The 22,221-nt window shown below is 36.6% G+C and overlaps 1 protein-coding gene across 1 annotated transcript in view; it reads right to left on the bottom strand.

Moving 5' to 3' along the window:
- The window catches only part of LOC132155811 (leucine-rich repeat and fibronectin type III domain-containing protein 1-like protein), a 166,089-nt gene extending 145,587 nt beyond the window's left edge, over positions 1 to 20,502 (bottom strand). Inside the window, exon 1 of the mRNA XM_059564515.1 lies at positions 19,885 to 20,502. The gene's annotated coding sequence lies outside the window, so the exon portion shown is untranslated. The remainder of the gene's footprint in view (positions 1 to 19,884) is intronic.
- Positions 20,503 to 22,221: the final 1,719 nt, after the last annotated feature.

Here is a 22,221-nt window from a genome sequence, read left to right as displayed (position 1 = left end):
CATACAGCTCATGAAACATTCACAGATCATTGAAAATGGCACTTCATTTTTTACAGCATATTATTACAATTACAATGAGCCTAAAATTAACATAATCTATTGCTTTTATGACTAGATATTCTTCATGGAGAAACAATTGCCCATGAGGGGGCGTCAAAGACTGTACAAAAAGGCTATCTCTGTTCCAAATGCTGTAACTTTTGATTCCTTTATCCAAATTATTATTATTTTTTATCCAGATGCAGCTAACATGTAGGGGGACTTCACTAAAAAAGAATTTTCCTCCTACCTTATTTCCTTCCTGAGTTATTCCATGACAAATAAGAAAGATATGCAAAATCATAATACAAATTATATATATATTTTGTCTTTTATCCGCAATTTCTCTGCAGGACAATGTCTAAATGTAATCTAATTTATATTTTTGAAAAATTTAAAAAGAGTTCTTTCAAACGATACCTACCTTTTGACTCTCCTTGCTATAGTTTTGGAGTTATTATGATTATATAGTAAAATATAGCAAAATTTGCTGTTTCAGTCTTACCAGTTAATTTCTCTGTGTGTGTGTGTGTTTGTGTGTGTGGGTGTGTGTGTGTGGGGGGGAGGGTGTCTTATTTGCACTCTTGATGTTTTAGAGTGTCACCCCTTCATTGCTGTACACTTTTTTTCTGCACAGTGGCTGATCTGTAGTTTGTACCACCAAAGTTTCTCTGAGTTTTCGGATTTTCTTGTATTTCCCATTCATTTCCTATGTGGGTCATTTTTGACCCGTAGGAAGCTAAGTGTGCAATTTTTTTTTACGACCCTTTAACATATCAGAATCATCTCCTTGATTTTTTTGTGTGTTCACATAGGTAATACAACAAAAGTCACCAAGTTTCATCCCCCTCCGATGAAGCAAAAAAATTTAAAAATTTAAAACGTACATGGTTTCGGTCTTTTTTGACCCGAAGAAGCCCAGAGGGTTAAGTTTGAAAAACACAAATAACTCCACATTCAATACAATTAAGCACACTTATTTTACACAAGGGATATTCAAAGTCCTATGACTTCCCCTTCACTGTCTTTATCACAATGTATGGCTTCAGAAGTCCTGTAATATAGTGCAGGATTGGACTACTTTTACAGAGCTTATACGGTGCTTTTTGTCCTTGGAGCAGTAAAAATGATGGAATATGGGTTTTGAAAGACAACTCACTTAGGCCGAGTACATCATAAGATTTTCAAAAATGTTCATCTATGGGTGAACTGTTCCTTTAAGAAGGAGAGTCGGCAAGTGGTTTTTGCAGTGAGGCAACTGAAGTTCTCTGCCTGGAGTTAGAGTCATCACAGAAGAGAAAAGAGAGCTCCATTAGTCTCTCCTGTCACTGGCTAAACAATATATGAGTGTCTTTTTCTAGATTTGAGGGAACCTTTAGGGCTTTGAATTTTTTTAAAGTGGTGGCTCAGCATAAGTAAGGCAATCCATACCAGACCTGTCTGCCAGGAACTGCTCTTTCTCAATATTTTGGCATGCCATAATGTCATGGTCAACCATTTAACTGATGTTACTAAATTAATATTCTGTCAGAGAGAGAGAGAGAAAGAGACAACAATGCTGTCAATTATTTTAGTCTATTTTACTGAAGTTACAAAGAATTTAAGTTACTAAAATGTGGGGGAAAAAAACATTACCAAACAAATGTAAATTTTTAATACAAAAATATATAAACATGTATCCATTTAAATATGTATTAAAGGGGTCATATGATGCTTTATTTAAATATAATTATTTTGTGTATTTGTGGTAAAAGAATATGTTGACATGCTTTAATGCTCAAAAACACATTATTTTTCAAATACTGTTCATTATTGTATCCTCTATGCCCCGCCTCTCAAACACATTGTTTTCTACAAAGTCCCTCCTTCTGACAAGAGCAGTCTGCTCTGATTGGCCAACTGACCCAGTGCATTGTGATTGGCTGAACACCACCAGCAATTGTCAGAAATGTAACACCCCTTTCCATAATCATGAGCTTCATCTTTCAAAATAAATGTAAAGACAGTTAATAATGTCCTCAGTTTTACCATCAGTTCAATCCTGAAAGAGGAACAGAGTCTCGTGACAGACACAGTGATGAAGCTCGTGTGTATTTGCAGAACACAAGCCATGGACGGTTAAGACAGCTGACTCCACTGTGTGATCCCCCCCCCCCCCCTCTCTCTCTCTCTCTCACACACACACACACACACACACACAAGCGACAAGCAAAAGTCTACATTGGAACATTCAGTAGCAAATAATTAAACTAATTACAAAACACACTTCCAGTAGCTGATTCAGAAGCGCCAGTTTGTTGTATCAAAGTCAGAATGACCTCCTCTCTTAGGTTCATGAAACGGTCATCCATAAAATGCGTTGCTGTTCTGTTGTAAGTAATCTTAAAGATTCCTAAATGCATCTACTTTCGGAAGAACAAATAAAGTGCTTTTGCTTTCTCCTAAGCCCTTTCACACTGCATGTTGGACATGGAAAATTGCCGGAAGATTGCCGGGTGGCCTTCTGTGTGAACGCAAACACATCCCGGGATTGATTCTGGGATCAATCCCGGGTTGGGGACCTTGTAACATTGTAATAAAGGTGACTTGACTTGGAATCGCAGTGTGAAAGAGGCCCTAGTTACACAGCTTGTAACACTCCAAAGAGATAGGAAAAATGTTAATCACACCATATGACCCCTTTAAACACACACACATTTGAACATTTGAAATGATCAAAAAAGTTATTCCAAGTTGTCCTAAGACAAGAATGGGAATTGTTTTGGTTTTAGGACAACTTTGATGAAAGGTTTTGATCCGCTTTAAATGTTGACTACTGTATGTAATAATATTGCAATATAGATCCAGGAATTTTAAACTCTACACTTTTCTCAAAGCATTACTTTTTGTGTCTTGCTGTTAAACATGATTAACAGGTGAGAAAAAAAAGTGCATTTAAAATAAATAAATTAAATAAAATCCTCTATTCTGAATCTGTGTGTTTTGGTTGATAAAATACGTGTAATTCAGCTCGTCCAACTAAACTGAAAGGGACTAGGTTTGGCTGACCTTGATACTAATGTCTAAACAGAATTAGTTGTATTCCCTACAGCAGCGTCTGTCAGGATTTTTACTGATTTACTCCATTGCCAGAGTTCATTAGGTCTGTAACAGAGAAGTCCATGGCAGACACTAAACATTTGCCAAGACCAATCCGCTTACAAGAGATTTCAGCACTCGCTGACTTGTATGATTTATGAAATGTTGTGGGAAATCTTTCTTTTGTAAAGCTTCGATTCATGTCGGGACATTGTATTAGCGATAAAAGAGTTCCGGCTTATCTGAATGTGGATGATCTAATGTCAAAAGAAGAAATGCAAAGTCTGATAGCTTAAAATTGAAGCACAATACAACATTTAAACTGCCCAAATGCAGGAAAAAAAATGAATGTTGTTAATGCAATAGCTATTCAGCACATGCTCAGAATAGGAAGGCAGTCATGGATGAGCACCACCATAAGCAATTGCATTTACTCTCCTTTAATAACCAAGAGCCGATGCAATCTCTATAATATATGAATATGTTTTTCATTTGCACAAACTAGAAATCATATTTCTCTCAGTATAGGTAATAACAGAGTAAGGCTACATCTACACCAATCCAGATGCAGTTGAAAACACATTTGTCGATGATTTGACCTTCCTTCCAGACCGAGACATTGTTTTTTTTTCTGGCCCTAAATCTGAAAATTAAATGAGTGTATGATTAAAACAAGAAAAAAAATACCTGCTAATAGGGAAAGAAAAATAATTATAGACATGTAATAATAATAATAATAATAATAATAATATATATATATATATATATATATATACACAATATTTGTAATATATATATATATATATATATATATATATACACTGTATGCACTGTAGTGTGGACTGTGAAAAAATTTGAAAATGATGACGCATGATTTGTCATCCAATGCATATTGTAAAAATGTATATCTATGTTTATATCTTAATGCCCTGCTATGTGCTATTCACTTTCACATGCTAAAGAAATTGGACTTTTTTAAAAAATCTTTACATTACATTCTTGCAAAGATTTTGCAGATTCTGCAGCAAAACATGATGACAGTTGAATTTTATGTACAGTAAGCACATTAGTATGGGGTTAGAATTGTTGCTTTATTCCAAATAAATAGATTATGATCCACAAATAAATGTAACAAGATTCACAAAAATATATCAAATTCACAAATAAATGTACAGAGTTAAAAAAAAATATATAAAACTCACAAATAAATAAAATCAGATTTGCAAATAAAAATATATATATTTACAAATGTGTTTAATGTCACAAACACAACTCTACCTGGTATTTATTTGTGAACCGCTGTCTGTGCATTTGTAAATCACTGCACGCATTTGTGGATCGGTTCCTGTGCATTTGTGGATTTGAAACACTTCTAGCGTCGACATGCAGATAAATCCACAAATAAGTGGACTCCACCCACCGTTTACTCAAGCCAATCAAATAACGGCCACATTGAGCTGACCAATCGTAGCACGTTATCGCTTCAACCAATCACGTTTTGGCTTAAATCCAGGGGGGGGGGGCGTCTTGCCTGATCGGCCATGTTATGCGTACTTGTCTGTAACGTTACTTGTGGACTTGTGGAATGTCATCAGTCGCTGCCCAAGTACTGTTTTCCTTTTCAAAGTTCACATCTAGCCAAGTCCAGTTCAAATCCCCGGATGTGTTCTTGCTCCGCTCCTTTTACCGAGGATGCATGGAGAGGTGACTTGTGCGGACTTGATACGGGCCATAACCCAGAATTCAGCTCGAACCAGGTTAGCATCAATGGCGGAGGAGAAAACTCACAACTGTAAGTTATACATTTCGAAATACTATTGTTGTTTTATCACAAAATGTAACGTAGTTCTAAGAGTTTTGATGCCAGAATGTTGTTTAAACTTCAAAGCTACCGTCGAATTTTAAGGAACTATTTGAAAATTTGCTCAGACGATTTCGTTACGAGTTGAAAAGTAGCCTAACCCTCGGCAAGTCCTCCAAAAAAGTAGCTAGGCCCTGTAACATTTTGTAAAATATGGGGCTGCCTGTGTTGATTCTGTAGTGGATAAACATTTGATATATTTTGCTTTGGGTATATCTAATGGGCAATTGTTTTGCCTGAGGGAAAAGTTTCCTAACTAACGTTTGCCTAACGATACTTATATCAAATGCAAACCTTATTTTAGAGTGCTCTTGTCATTTTAACCAAATAGTTTGCTTGTCTTTATTTAAATTTTTTTTACAAATTCTTTTATAATTGTATTATTTTTCATCAACTTAAATTAAGCATTATTTTTTATAAAGGGACTGCTGAGGAAACTCGGGCCTTGATAGAGTGGCGGGCGGCCAACGAAAGGCTTTTCACCGGGAGGCGCAATTCCTCCAAAAGTTGATGGGAGTGAGTATTCATTTTGAGTGCTTGTATAATTCCCTGTATGTCTGAAGGTTTGGAGCTAGATTTGGACAGTCTTCATCCATAAAAATGAATATGTTATTGAAGTGGAATCATGTAAATCTTTATGGTTTTGTTTTGCCTATAGGCATTTTGTTCCACTTCTGGTTTGGCCATAACTGCCAACAAGGCAAAGAAAAAATTGAATAACCTAAAAGATAAATACAAGGTAATCTGCCTGTTTCTCTACTTTCTGTTACTGAAAGAGGCTTACCAAGATGTGTGTAAAGACTTTCCGGTCATATTTGAAACCTAACATAGATGCATTGGCCCTTACATTTTATTTTGTAAAATGTAGTTTACTCCGTTTACATTGTTTACTCTGAGACTGTAAAAAGAATAGTTCACCCCAAAATGAACATTCTGCCATTCACCTACAATTTTAAGTTGTTTCACACCTGTATACACTATTTATTTATTCTTTTTTTTTTTTTTTTTTTGCTTTACACAAAGGAAGAATATTTGTAACCTAAGAGTTCTGGGGCACCACTGACATGTGTAATTTTTTGGTGCCTCAAACTGTTAGGTTACAAAAATTCTTAAGAATATCTTTCTCTGTGTAGAGCAAAAATAAAAAATGTCTAAAAGTGTGGAACAACGTGAGGTGAGAACATGACAGCATTTTGCTTTATTTCAGGAGCTTAGGGACCCACCCACAGGAAAAGGGGTAGAGGCCGGTAGTGTGACTGCTGCCACCTGGCAGTGGTACACTGCAATGGATGCTGCACTCCAAGGGCAGCACTCGGTTACTATGCCCGTAGTTGTTGCATCAAACCCACTGCCACTACAGGTGGCTCAGTCAGCACACCAGGTTCTACCCCTTCTGTGGAAGCCAGGAGTAGCCAGCAGTCAAGAAAGAGGCGACGGGACAGCCAGGCTCTTCTTGAGTTTCTAAAAGAACAGGCAGAGAGGGAAGAGGAGAAGGAGAGAGAAGCATTGGCGAGAGAAGAGGAGAGAGAGAGGGCAGCAACAGCCAGAGCAGAGACATATCTGTCTCTGTTTGAAAAACTTAATAAATTCTAAATTAATGTTGTATTTAATGATAAATGATTTTATATAGATTATTTGAATAAAAAAAAATAAAAAATGAATGTTTCAATTTCAACCCTGGCAAATCATTGTTATAGCAACAGTGTATTCTTTATATTTACAACAAAAACACAAATAATATAAAATAATGTAATATCCAATGTCTATAGTGGTATACAATTATTTACAATCATGCAGTTAAATCTCAAGAAGAACATACCAAAATTAAGAAAACGTATAAATGTATCTATACCCATCTACTTGCACATTTATTCATACCTATCTTTCTAATTAATGTCATAGCTATTTCAACTGTTTATGTTGCTCTTTTAATGAACATGACAACATCTGGAAAGGTTTACTGTCTAGATGTAGTACTGTTCAGTTAGACACCCAGGCAGTTCCACGGGAGAAGAAAGCTGAGCAGCCAGACGTCCTCGGAGATGGTTCCCTGATAGGTCCCTCTCACCCACTGCTGCATTCTCACCATCCTCGCGGTCTTTTTGTCCTTGGCTTTCCTCCTCCTCCTCCAAGAGATCACCTCCCATCACACAGATGTTGTGGAGGATACAACAGGCACCAATCACCTTTGGGGCGAACAGTGGCCTGATCTCCAGGGCCCGCAAGAAAATTGCACGCCAGTGAGTTTTTAACATCCCAATCATCGAGTATATATATCCCATCATTGAGTGCGCTCGATGATGTTCCGTGCTTGTGCATAATGCCTGTTGTATCGGGCTTCAACTTGGCCTGTTAATCAAAAATCGTGTAGAAAATGTGTAGTGTATTGCAAATTCATAACAGTAAAAATTTGGTTTATCGTGTGTGTCTGTCTGTCTGACATAAAAAAAGTGTTCTTACTTGCGACAGGCTGGCGGTATGGGGTCATGATTGCAATAGGATGCTGCAAGCAAGGGTATCCCCCATCTCCCAAAAGATAGTATCCAGCTGGTGAATACAAAGCCTGCTGGTACATTGGTGATCTGCGCAGCACAAGGGCATCGTGTACAGAGCCTGGATTGCCAATATACACATCTATAAATATGCCTTTAGCATCACAGGTGCCCTGTAGAATGATGGAAGGGAAGATCTTTCTATTTATGTAGCATCTTTTTTGTGGCATTGCAGGAGGAACAATTCTGATGTGGCACCAGCAGCACAGCGGAATGCCTCATGGCCAGCAAGGCCCCCCACCTCATCCATTTCCTCTGCTTTTGGAAAATGAATAATTTTGTGGAGGATGGTCATCATCTCCTCCACAACATTGTGAACAGTCCTACAAACTGTTGAAAGTGGCATGCTGAAGTCATCTGATGTGACCCTGTAGGATGCTCCACAGGCAAGCCAATAAACCGTAACAAGTACTTCAATTTCACGGCTCCATCCATGGGCTTTTTGACGGGGCAGCATCTGTACCAGCATGTTGATGCTGTTCCTGGAGAGCCTGAAAGCTGGCTTTAAATCCTCTCCAGAAAAAACTTGACCAGGATTGGTACCTGGTCATTGATCTGTGAATACCTGCGAGTGGGACTTTGTTCCTGTTAAAATATATAGATAATATATTAAGAATGTTTTTACTTTTGTTGTATTATGTATTTGTTATATGTATTGCTTTTAAAAAGTTGTTACTATATGTACTGTCGTTGCATTGTATTTATTATATTTTTGGATTTAATATAAGCTATATACTCAGTTGTTTTAAGGATTTTGTCTAAAATTTACTAAAATCTGCCATAATTAAATCTCCCTCTAACATTTGCTCTTTTCGTGAAGTATTTCTTTATACTCTATTTCGGTTTCATTCATTTATTGATAAGCTCTAGCACAACATTCATCCCAGAGTCTAAAAGTTGTAGCCTATATGATTATTATAGATATTAAATTGTCCTGTTTGTGTTAATGCAGTAATATGATGTGCACCTAGCTATATAAAGATGATAAACTATAAACTTATTTGAGCACCACAAAGACAAATAAAAGGTGTGTGAAGTGTAAGCTAGTTAATTTAAATGTTATCAACTGTCAAACCTATTGTACTTGTCAGTTTATTTGGTATACTGAAAAATCTAATGTAGTCTCATTACATCCCTGCAATAGTTTACATAACTTTTTGTGAGATAGTACTTTGTAGTCTGTAAATAGGGTGCCTATATGATACATTATAATACATTTTTATTATGACTTTTCATTTGGATATACCTAACTTAAGTCCACATAAGTATATGGGCAGTTTATGAAGAAAGAATAATTAGAAAAACGTACAATGCTAGAGAGACATGCTAATATGGCACGTCTCTTCGCCATCCTCCGCTGCATCCTGGCTTTTCTTTGAAGGATTCGTCTCCTCCGTTTGGCAGCCTCCTCTTCAGCATCTTGATAAATAGCAATTGCAATGGCAATCCTAAGCTGTTCCATTTTGATTTACACTTATTTACAATTGATTTACACTTTTCAACCGTATTATTTAAATTGTAGCTGAGTGGGTTTATTGCTAGATTGTTCTTAATGAAAAGAGGCAGTTGTTTCCACATATTTAATTTATTTTGAACGACGTAAATATAATCACAGTATTAATGTTACCTGAACCACATATTAATGTTTAATAGTTTTTAAAATAAAAAAGAGACAGTCGTTTAATATTATATTCAATTTCATTATAAATATAAAGTGAAAATAATCAGAGTAGGTACATATTAGTTTTTTAATACTAATATATTTAATATATTGAAAATAAAAAAGAAGTTAATTCAAGTAAAACATGCATGCTGAGTGATGCTATCAAGTACGCTTCCGTTCCATTTGTAGAATGACTGGACTCGCGTCCTCCCGTCCTCGAGAGTTCGTTCTTCTGAGTCCAACTTGGCATGTCCAAACTCGGAAGGACGGAAGTCCAGACTCTGCGAACTTGGTATTGAGAAATGCCCTGACTGTCTGTTGTTGGTCTCAAGTTCGGTGTCTATTCCCGCAGTTCCCCTGGCTGTAAGCCAAAACGTGATTGGTTGAAGCGATAACGTGCTACGATTGGTCAGCTCAATGTGGCCGTTATTTGATTGGCTTGAGTAAACGGTGGGTGGAGTCCACTTATTTGTGGATTTATCTGCATGTCGACGCTAGAAGTGTTTCAAATCCACAAATGCACAGGAACCGATCCACAAATGCGTGCAGTGATTTACAAATGCACAGACAGCGGTTCACAAATAAATACCAGGTAGAGTTGTGTTTGTGACATTTAACACATTTGTAAATATATATATTTTTATTTGCAAATCTGATTTTATTTATTTGTGAGTTTTAAAAATTTTTGTGAAACTCTTTATATTAATTTGTGAATTTGATATATTTTTGTGAATCTCGTTACATTTATTTGTGGATCATAATCTATTTATTTGGAATAATGCAACAATTCTAACCCCATACATTAGCTATTTGTAATGAGCCGAAACAATATCAATCTAACACAAACACACACACACAAACAATGAGTAAGTAAGAAATCTGTAAATGAAAGCCCTCATCGATGCATTTTTAATTAGTCTTCAAACATTAATACTTAACCGCACATGTCCACATACAAATTACCTTGTCACCTAATAACCATCTGTGTTGCCTAATAGCTTTAACAATCCAGTGGTTGTAAAGCAGCCAGAGAAATCATCCGGCGTAACAGCGTCTCATTCTCATGTAAATCTGTTTTCAATACTTGGCATACTTGCAGGATCTCTTTTATTTTACAGACCAACTTCAAGTTCGACACAAAAAGCTGCTTGCACTTTTCCTCATTCTTAAAGGGATAACTTAACCAAAAATGAAAACTGTCATCATTTTGTCACCCTCAACTTGTTCCAAATCCGACTCTTTTTCTTTTGCTGAACATCAAAGTAAATTGTATTTTCTTTTTTTAGGAAAACTATCCATTTAACACTAATTACTAACTTCTGTTTAATGGTTTGCTCTGTTACAGTTTGTGTATAAATCAGATATTTGTCTTTTCTTGGGCTCCTTTTAAACAACAACAACCCAACTAAACCTTTTTCGACTTATATAAGCACAAAAAGACTATGTTAGTGTGTAGATAATCTAAATATCATCACAATGACCGCAGCTGTTGTCATAGCCACCAGATAATCAGTCATTTAAAGCCCATGCTTTCTGCTCATTTCCCGACAGCCTTCTCTGCTGAATGATTATGAATTTGTAAATATGAGTCACATCTGACAGACAAGAGCAAATGCAGATGATGTGTTGGATGCAGGAGAAAGAAATGCTTAGCAGCAGAGAATGACAAGTCAGCTCTCATGCAGTGTTTGGGTCACAGGTAAAGAAGGCCAAAGAGAGGAAGCAGTTACCATTCATTAGCCACTGGACGTCTTCGCGCACTGACACAGGAAGTGAGGTAATCAAATGCCGAGAAGAAGATTGACCGGCTATTTTCGGGCAAACCTTCCTGCGGGAAGAGGCTATTGTGGCACATCATGTTCGGTGGAATCCGAGTCCATCACAAACATTACACATGAGCTGCACATCTTTGACTAAGACGACTTCCTGCAGGTTTTCTGAAGGTCTATTTAAGGCTTTTTAAAGACCATTTTAAGACCAAGTGAAGAAAGTTGAAGGATTTAATTAAAGGGAACACAATGCATATGTTATCTAAATTCATATGTGTGTGTGTGTGTGTGTGTGTGTGTGTATGAAAATAACTTTTACAGTGCCTACTGATTACACTGCATATAAGTGATGTTTAATCAGAATGTTTTTGTTTTCTCATGTCTAAAGATTCTTTAATCAAGATACACTGAGAAGCAAAATGACAAGATGAGAAGCCTTGTTTGTACCTTTTTATTTAGAGAAATTCATTGTAATGAAGGGAACCACCTTTTCATACCTTATGGAAAGACATTTGTCTTAGTTTTTAGCATAAACTGACTTAATTGTGTTTAGTTTTCCATAAATCAAGCTACCTTCTAATTTTGCATTTCAAATAAATATATCTCGATTTAAGGCTGTTTATGCAAAAATACATTTAATGACATGCCTTTATGAATTTAAGACTCTGCTCTGATTTAAGACTTTTTTTAAAAGGCTTAAATTGTGGAAGGGCAAATTAAGACATTTTTAAGATCTTTAGAAACCCTGAAGTGATTGAGATGTTGCTAACATGATGGAAGGATGAAATCAAATAGTAAATTAATGCTACTGGTAAATTCAAGTAGGTTTACTCGCTCCTTTTATTTTATCATCTGTATATTTGCACTGTAAAAAAAAAGGTTAATAAAAATTATTATTGGAGTGCATTTCACAAGAAAATGGGACCGAAAATACTACTTCAGTCTTTTTACCTTAAAAACTTAACTTAACTTAATTAGTTACACTGTAATGTTTAATTATTGTTATTATTATTATTATTCCAAAGCTGTTAATAAAACAAAGATTACTGGAGTACATATTACACAAAATATAATCAATAATACATATATCAATGTGCTAATTATTGCTTTTTTTCAATTGTGAACTAACAACTTCATAGAGATTTTTTTCAAAATAAATCCTTGAACATTTTTAATAGTCTATTGAGATTGTTGTAGTTCAAATAGTTAATATAATAACATGAAATCAGTTCATTAAATATGTTTACTTCATCCCATAAACCTTGCGAATTCCTGGTGTGTGTAAACACACTTGGAAATGAAGCTCTTACTGATTCTGATTCATGATAAACCTTAAACATTGCAATCATTCATATACTGTACAAACCCGATTCCAAAAAGGTTGGCACACTGTACAAATTTTGAATAAAAAAAGGAATGGAAAAATTTACAAATCTCATAAACTTATATTTTATTCACACTAGAATATAGATAACATATCAAATGTTGAAAGTGAGACATTTTGATATGTCAAGCCAAATATTGGCTCATTTGGAATTTCATGAGAGCTACACATTCCAAAAAAGTTGGGACAGGTAGCAATAAGAGGCTGGAAAAGTTAAATGTACATATAAGGAACAGCTGGAGGACCAATTTGCAACTTATTAGGTCAATTGGGAACATGATTGGGTATAAACTAGCCTCTCAGAGTGACAGTGTCTCTCAGAAGTCAAGATGGGCAGAGGATCACAAATTCCCCCAATGCTGCGGCGAAAAATAGTGGAGCCATATCAGAAAGGAGTTTCTCAGAGAAAAATTGCAAAGAGTTTGAAGTTATCATCATCTACAGTGCATAATATCATCCAAAGATTCAGAGAATCTGGAACAATCTCTGTGCATAAGGGTCAAGGCCGGAAAACCATACTGGATGCTCATGATCTTCTGGCCCTTAGACAGCACTGCATCACATACAGGAATTATACTGTAATGGATGCCATGTGATCCGGACTAAAGAGGACAAGGACAACCCAAGTTGTTATCAGCGCTCAGTTCAGAAGCCTGCATCTCTGATGGTATGGGGTTGCATGAGTGTGTGTGGCATGAGCAGCTTACACATCTGGAAAGGCACCATCAATGCTGAAAGGTGTATCCAAGTTCTTGAACAACATATGCTCCCATCCAGATGTCGTCTCTTTCAGGGAAGACCTTGCATTTTCCATCATGACAATGTCAGACCACATACTGCATCAATTACAACATCATGGCTGCGTAGAAGAAGGATCCGAGTACTAAAATGGCCAGCCTGCAGTCCAGATCTTTCACCCATAGAAAACATTTGGAGCATCATAAAGAGGAAGATGTGACAAAGAAGACCTAAGACAGTTGAGCAACTAGAAGCCTGTATTAGACAAGAATGGGACAACATTCCTATTCCTAAACTTGAGCAACTTGTCTCCTCAGTCCCCAGACGTTTGCACACTGTTATAAAAAGAAGAAGGGATGCCACACAGTGGTAAACATGGCCTTGTCCCAACTTTTTTGAGATGTGTTGATGTCATGAAATTTAAAATCAACTTGTTTCTTCCCTTAAAATGATAAATTTTCTCAGTTTAAACCTTTGATATGTCATCTATGTTGTATTCTGAATAAAATATTGAAATTTGAAACTTCCACATCATCGCATTCTGTTTTTATTCACAATTTTTTACAGTGTCCCAACTTTTTTGGAATCGGGTTTGTACATATATACTGTAAATATGTTCATGAGTGTTTTAGAGTGTAAACATGATGGATGCATTTCCAAAGCAATGTCCATTCATGCAGAACATAAACAAATAAACAAAACAAAAACACACAGGACATTCAAATAAAGTTAATGGATGTAATTGATACATTGAAGTAAGGTTTACTTCAAATTCATTCTTTATTGTAGCTATCGGCATGTAACCTGATCCTAATCATCTTTAATCCTACACTGTAACGCTCTTTTGCCTTCACTTCTGAAGCAGCTTATAGCAAACGCTGTCTTGATGGACTATGAGAGGATGGATTCACACTGTCTCTGCAAATAGAGCTGTCTATCACACAACTGCACTTACCGTAGCACAATGCATTAATAAACATCCCTCTGTCGTCAACAATCAGGCCAAGTACATCAGCATTATTTTCAACAATGATTCATGTCAACAGTAGGTGAAGGAATCCTGTATATACGCACTGAGCATAACCAGATACAGCTGATGCACTGATGCAGCGAGTAAAATGAGATGTTCGAAGGTGAGAACAGATATATTCCATTAGGCCTGTGTCACTTTTGTTTTGAATTGCATAGCAAGATTGACCTTTCATTTTCTTGTTTACTACTCTCATCGCACAAATGCATTGTTTTCTGTAATAACTCAATCTGATGTATGAATAATACAGACGTTATATGACAAATTCTCTGCATTATTAAATAAATATGGAGCAAACTGTGGCGGTAAATAAATATTTCTGTGGAAGAACCAATCATATCCAGTCATGCAGTAACGCTCATAAAGATATCCATGTGTTGATGATTGCTTCTGCTCTTTATGAAGATTTCAGAACATTAACTTCAAACACGTCATTATATTTAATAAACGAGCCAAATGAGGATATCTTGCATGGTTTTGCTTTATGTTTTCAGATTATAGAAGTGGACAATGATAAACTCACAGCAAACTGCTGTGAGAAGAAAGATAATGTAAAGCAAAGAAATGCACACTTTCTCAAACCTGCACTGTAAATATGTCTTTGTAAATGTTTTCAATAAAAAAAAAGAAATGTAACCATTAAATAAATAAATTAATTAAGTATAACAAAAACAGTATAGGAATCAGATGCTTTGCCATATAGTGGAAACAAATATTTAACTATAGAATACAGAATATTGTACTGTAAAATAAGGGGAAAAAATTATGTTTTTCTTAGAATAAAAAAGCCATTGTTCATTGAAATGTAAATTTGGAAGACTTTCACCATTTTGCCATCTAAACATTCAAATCTTTTGAATTTGTAAATAAAACAAAGACACATATATGTTTAAATGCAGAACATATTTTCCACCCCTTTTACACATGCTCGACTGTTAGAAGTTTACAAGAGCTTTATTTTTTGCCTCCTTGTCAACACCCAACCCTGTGTACTGTTCACACAACAGTGATTGAGATAACTGGATGGTGTTTAGCTGAGCAGACATTCGAAGACAACCACCCTTCCTTCCCTCTGCCATGACTTGCGATGCACTGGCATTACACACAGTATGTGTTCCACCCACAGGCATTCGCTATTAGTGCTCACCATTCCCAGAGCCTCTCGCAGAGTGCTGAGTAAGAGAGCACGGTTTACACTGCAGATGCATGAAAAAATGATCAGCAGAAGGACAGGAGGGGAGTCTCCCCAGGCGGAGTAAATGCAAGATGAGAGGCACATTGTGGAATAAGAACAAGACATTAAAGCAGGAGAGGAGAGAATGAATGGATGGATGGACTGTAAGTAGCACGTTTCACTGTATACCCAGAAACCTTTTATATCATAGCAGGGATGCCAAAAGCACCACTATTATTACTTCAGTGCTAAAGTAAAAAATATAACAGTACCATTCTTTGTGCAGCATCGGTAGTAGTTTGACTTTTGAACGCTTGCATGCATATTTCAATGCATGCATTTACTGCCTCGTAGTAATGTGGCTGCAAATGCACATCTTGCTCAAAAAGGCCATTTTAAGACAGGACAAAAAAATAACCTAAACTGCCAGGCCTTGCAAATGCAAACTGACAAATGCAAACTAACTATTAATAAACATTTAAGTAGCATGCTATTATTATTATTATTATTATTATTATTATAAAAAGTAAATACATTTTTAAATAATAAAATAGCTTGGTCACTGTACGAGTAGCACATCGTTGTTCACAACAAGGCACAAAGTTGTTTTCCAGAACCGTCACCCTCTCTGCTCCTCTCTGGCTTCTAACTGTTGAGACGAGCACAAGTTTCACGAAGCAACTGAAGACAGAACTCAACTTTTCTGACAGAGCTCCACATCCCTAAACTTGGGTCTGTGACGAATTCAACCCAGGCTAATTAAAAAAGAAAAAAAAATGCACGCTTGTGGCAGTTTCTAAGTGAAATGTCCAGTGAGTGGCGCTAAAACGTGTGATCTATACATAACTGTGACACATTTTTATTATGTTAGTGCAGGCACGTAATAATGTATTTTTATTACACAGTAGTATTCATGAATGGAAAAGTGATATAAAAATGCATTCGCTGATGGGTTTTTATAATCCTTATATATGGAGGTTTGAGCTGTTTTGTCAAACTGTAGTTTCACAGGATTCATACTCTTCACCTCACCAGTGCAGCACTGTATCGGGTGCGCAAGCGAGCAAACCTACTGTGTTAGAAAACCCATCCATATAAAGTTGTATGTGACGATAACATATTCAAAAGTATCAGTATTGATTGTCGGTGTGTTTTGAGTTCTGCAGAAATGTAGGTAGAGGCATTTTTATAATGAAAAATATATCGCTTTGTATTATTATTATTAATAATAATAATAATAATAATAATAATAATAATAATAAAAGAAGAAGAAGAAGAAGAAAAATAAAGTAAATTTCAAATAAATGTCAAATAAATCAACAGCAGCAATCAGCACCATTCCAGTTGACATACATCTGCTATTTGGTGGGAGGCGATATAAATAACATCCAAATGATGCAAGATTAGCAGATAACTATGATCAAAGGATTAAATAATGGAAAGTGTGGTCTGAACACTATGAATAGCATCGTTGCACTTCAGGAAAAGGTAGAGATGAAAGAATCAAAAGCGATTGTAACTGACTATGAGAGAGGTGAGATTGAACAATAAAGACAAACAGATATCCATGACATCATGCAATGACATCAGACTGCTCTATATGTAGAGAAAGTCACATGGTGCATTTGTTTGTCAGGATAAGGGATGTTTAGACAAAATATGGTTGCAAAGGAGAGTGATTTGTTGTGATTATTTTTAAGTTGCATCATTGTGTTCTATCAACAACACACTGTCATTGACCCACATCCAAAGAACAAATCTACATCCTTCCAGATCCTGTAGTTACCCAGCAGCACATTCACCAAGCAGGCCAAGAGTACGGGTGGTTGCATAAACAGAATTGCAGGACAGCACCAGGCAGAACAGAGGCATGAGAGAGGGCTTGCTTTGCCTCAAGGTTGCCAGATTCAGAGTAATTGACTCCCACCCTCTAATTTCCAGAGAGCTGAAAGACTCAACCACGGCACTGAAAATGTGCAGAAAGCACACATTCATTGATTACCTTTTTTTTGGGGGAAGAATCAAACTTAACCAAGCTGCCAGAAGCAATGTCATCAATTGTAATATGTGCTGACATGTTGGTACAAAATGATCTTGATGAGAATAAAATATATTTTAACTAAAAATTCTTGATCAAGCCATGATCAAGCAGATGCCAGCAAAGTTTTGTCCAACAAAGTATATAAAGTGGTGTCAAGGGATGTCTGCATAATATAGTATTTGATGAGCTTCTTCTCTGATGTCAAACAAAGCTAATGTGTATAAAATAAAAATGTAGGTTGATGGTTTAATTAAGCCCTTTTATGAATTTCAATGAAAATAATTATTATTTACCTGTAAAAAGTGAATATTGCTACATTAGAAGCTATTTGTACCTGACCTTTAATCCTTAAAATTACTTTTGTTGTGTAACAGAATGCAGTCACAATGACTGCGTGTATAAAATGTTATATATATATATATATATATATATATATATATATATATATATTATACATAAATTATTTGTTTATTTATTTTTGTAACGGGGATGACGAGTCTTGAGATATGCTGATCCATGTGCGAGCATTTATTAAACAGAGACGTGGTAATAACAGGCATGGGTCAAACACTGGCAAACAGGTTTATAGAGGGCAAGACACAAGAATATTCCTAGGGCAAGCATGGGTCTTTGATGAGCGAACAATATCCAAAGGTGTAGACAAGAGGGGTAATCCCGTAACCAGAGCAAACGGGTCAAATCACGGGAAAGAGGGCAGGGCAAGGAAAAGATTATACTATGAAAACTAGAAACTTAGATAAGACTATGAGAAGTAGAATTTGAAACAAGACTGAGAAAACTATAAACTGAAGCAAGACTATGAAAACTATAAACTAAAACAAGGATATAAAAATAAACACGGAATTGCTTGGTATTGCAGCTATCGCTAGGAGAATGAGATGTGCAGAACAATACTCGGCAGTGTATGAGAGAAAGTCCAATGCTTATAAAGCATGTCTGATGATTGTGCTATATGTGTGTGATTGGTCTCAGGTGCATGGTGTGATTGTTATCAGGTGAAAGTGATTGGTGCAATGGAGCATGGGAAATGTAGTCCAGGGTGTACTGTGTAGTGTGAGAGTCTGTGTAGTGGATGATGACCTCTGGTGGTGAATAAACGAAAGTTTAATGACCTTTTCATGACTATTTTTCACTTGATAAAATAGTATGGATGGATTCCTTGTGAAGCTTATCTGCCAAACCAAACAAACAACAACAACAACAACAAGTCCTGGACATATATATATATATATATATATATATATATACTACTCCAAAATAATATCGTTTCACCTTTTACTTTTATTTATTCAAAATCTTATTTGATATTTTATTATTATTATTATTATTATTATTATTAAGCTAGTGAACTTGAATATAAGATAATTAGATAACTATGTGTTTGGCTTTAGTTGTTCTTTTTGTTTGTTCTCTGACAGAGATTAAAGAGAAAGTTATCCAAGTCTCACAGCTTCACACAGACACAAAACAACACACTAAAAGGGCAGCAATTACAAACATTTCCACAGGATATCAGACATCCACTAGGTGTAGCACACCAATTACTGGACACAGAAAGACAAGTCTGCCAATAATGAAGGCTAATCGGTTCATTTTTGGAAATCTCATTGTGATTCATATCTAATAAGGGCAGTCACCACTGGTGATTCTCCACTTGCCAGCCAGTCTATTTTTGGCTGAGAGGAATAGCAGTATTGGGATGCACAGCAGCACTGCTGTCTGTCACATGGCAGCAGAGCAAAGCAGTGCTACTTCAGGGTCACAGTTCCTGAGAATGTTAGATTTCTGTCAAATTTGACCTTCAGAAAATTTTTTCTGTCGTTCTCTCTTTTTCTCGCTCGCTCGCTGTTTGTGTGTTAGTCTAGGTGTGAGAGACAGGATAAAAAAAGTACAGTGTCACAGATCGATTAATTAAACCTTCCACAGCACCTCTACATGCACAACGAGCGTTGACAAATGCCTGATTAGCATGCATATCTTAATTTAACTTCAGACTGACACAATCTGCTCACACCACCACGCATACTCTTAAAATATTTCAATCAAACTAAAAAATGCATATTGATTTCACATTCTTCCCAAGACTTTACTCGCGTCTCTTACAGAATCGGGTGCTGTCCGTGGTGCTGAAAACGGCTCGTTTCATTCAAACTCTTCTATTTTCCATTATAGTATGAGAATTCACTCGGAAACTAAAGCGAAAACACTTCATAGACTAATCGTCTGAACGAAAATCTCATTATAAAAAAATTAAGAAATTAAAAATAAAAAAACATATATATTTTAAACAGTGAAGAGAGCGTTTGTACCGACACATTATTTTCCTTACAAGCACCAGATCGATGTGATCAATCTAACAGCCTCTCATTTTTCTCGCATGGCTCCATAAAAGACATATCAAGCACATCTATCATCCATTACCCGCTGAAAAAGGTCATGGATACACTGAACCAAAGTCTCGCGTGTGACAATGCCCCATTTAGCGCGCGCGCCCACATACAGCCCCCTTTATATGGAAGGATTGGAAAGCCTACCTTGTTTTTCGACCTCAGCCTCAGCTTAACTTTGCTCTTCACACGGGTCCGACGGATCCTATAGCCCTCCGAGCGCGCGCACGAACTCTCGGACGAGTTGACAGCCGAAGACCATCGCCTAAGCAGACGCGCGTCCACTGGGCGCGATCACAATAGCGCTACGAGAGTGTTTTCCCGGGCTGCTGTCGATCTCTGATGCATCGCCGTCGTTCTCCTGAACGGCTCATTTATTACGCGCGATGTCCTTGACAAGTATCCACATCACACCGAAGTACTGAAACGACAATCAGTCCTCCGTATACGCGCAAGCTGTTCTGCACAAATTGATCAAAGTCACCTAATCCACCCGATCACTGGAAGTCCTCGCCTGTGTTCCAGTATATCCAAACATTATCCCAAGTCATGCGTAACCGCCCACCGATGAATTATTCCCGTCCTTCGGGTAATAGACACTCCGATGAGAGAAGACGTGCCTTGTAACTGAAGCGCTGTCGGAGAGGACGCGGTGTTTCTGCAGTTCAGCCGCCGGTAAATGGGAGTGGTGAGGAGAAACAGCTCCCACAGCCCACGCCGCAGACACGCCTCGCGCTGCCCACCGACCAGCACACGGGAGAGTCCCTATCTTGACATGTTGCACTAATTCAAATTTTCTTGAGATGCTTCTTTAGTGTTGAAGCAGGCATGAGATGAGTTCAGAGAGAGAGAGAGATAGTCAAATGTCCCCACGAGGATAGTAAAACCTGATATCGGCTACACTGTGAGATTTAGCAACTATCATTTGATTTTTATGAAACAGCAGAAGTAAATAAAAAGTCCCCGCATGATGGTGTGTGTGCAGAGGAGGGTATGTGTGCTCTGGAGGTGATCGTGTATTTAAATTGCATCAAATACAGGACGTGAACGGAATGGATGTTTCATCTGAAAAAACAGGCTGGGAATGATCATTCCTGGCCTTTAATGAAGGGATGCTGAAAGTCTGGTGCTCATGAATAAAATATGAAGAAATTATCTGTACACCTTTTGCTGTGATTTAACTGTACTTTTTATTATATATATATATATATATATATATATATATATATATATATATATATATATATACGAGTGGGATATTGTGTATACACAATACGAGGTGGCACAGGTGTGTTAATAAAAAGAACAACAGAGTGTCTTTACAAACCCTCTTTTCTGCAGAACTGCTTCCCTCTGCCATGGATTATGTCGATATTATGTGGAGTATTATGAGAGAGAGATGGACTGAGCGAGTGTGATTATCTGCTGATACAGCATTCATTCTTCGGCTCAATCTCATATTCACAATAAAACATTAATTTGAATGTCCGCTGAGGAAAGCGTTATCTTTGTCATATTATCTTCTATCTGTTAAGAGTGATTTCTGATGACAGCACTGATAAGTGCTTTTGTTAGCCCCATCTTACAAGCTGTTGCTGAAAGTAAAATAACTTCCTTGTTTACAACCCTATTTCAGTCTCTTTCAATATAAAAGTCTTTACAGCAGACTCACTCAGAAAAACAGTCTCTTGTTGCCATCTAATGGCAGAATAATTAAATTAAAATCACCATTATTATCACACACTGTTTCCAAATACTTAATACTACTATTATTTATAAAATATACATTTTTGAATTATACTGTTTGTTAAACAAAAACAACAGCCATCATAAAGGTTGCTAGGCAATTTAGTCAAAAGTAAAAAGGCAGCACTCAGTTATACAGTACTGAAGTGATATACAATATAACGTGATGAGATTTTGCCCTCAGCCAAAACTATTTCCTCTGGAACAAATGGTAGATTATTATAAGTCTGCCCGTTAAATTTTCCCAAAATGAATTGGTAACAAAAGAATAGTAGACACTTACTCACTATTAACTACGACTTTTCCGTCAATAAATTCCTAATTTGCTGCCTAATTAATTGTTAGTAAGGTAGTTGTTAAGTTTAGGTATTGGGGTGGATTAGGGATGCAGAATTAGGTCATGTAGAATAAGGTATTAATATGTGCTTAAATACTACTAATAAATGGCTAATAGTCTATTAATACGAATGCTGATAAGCAACTATTTAAGAGATCCTAAAATAAATTGTCCCCAATGCACTATACCTCATGTTTAATTACAATAGTGACATCAGAGCCTGCAGTGATTTCCAGAAGATCTGGCCAGCGTGAGGCTGCTCTCTCTGTGGGTTCATGAGCGCTGAAGGTCCACTGATGCCCTGGAGCTCATGTCTCTGAAAACGCTGAAGTAAAAAATCAAATAGACATTACCTTTATTAACAAACGGCATATTTGAAGTCTAAACAAGTACATTATCTC

This window comes from Carassius carassius, chromosome 13, assembly GCF_963082965.1.
Source record: "Carassius carassius chromosome 13, fCarCar2.1, whole genome shotgun sequence".
Lineage (NCBI taxonomy): Eukaryota > Metazoa > Chordata > Actinopteri > Cypriniformes > Cyprinidae > Carassius > Carassius carassius.
This window is presented reverse-complemented; position numbering and strand designations above follow the sequence as displayed.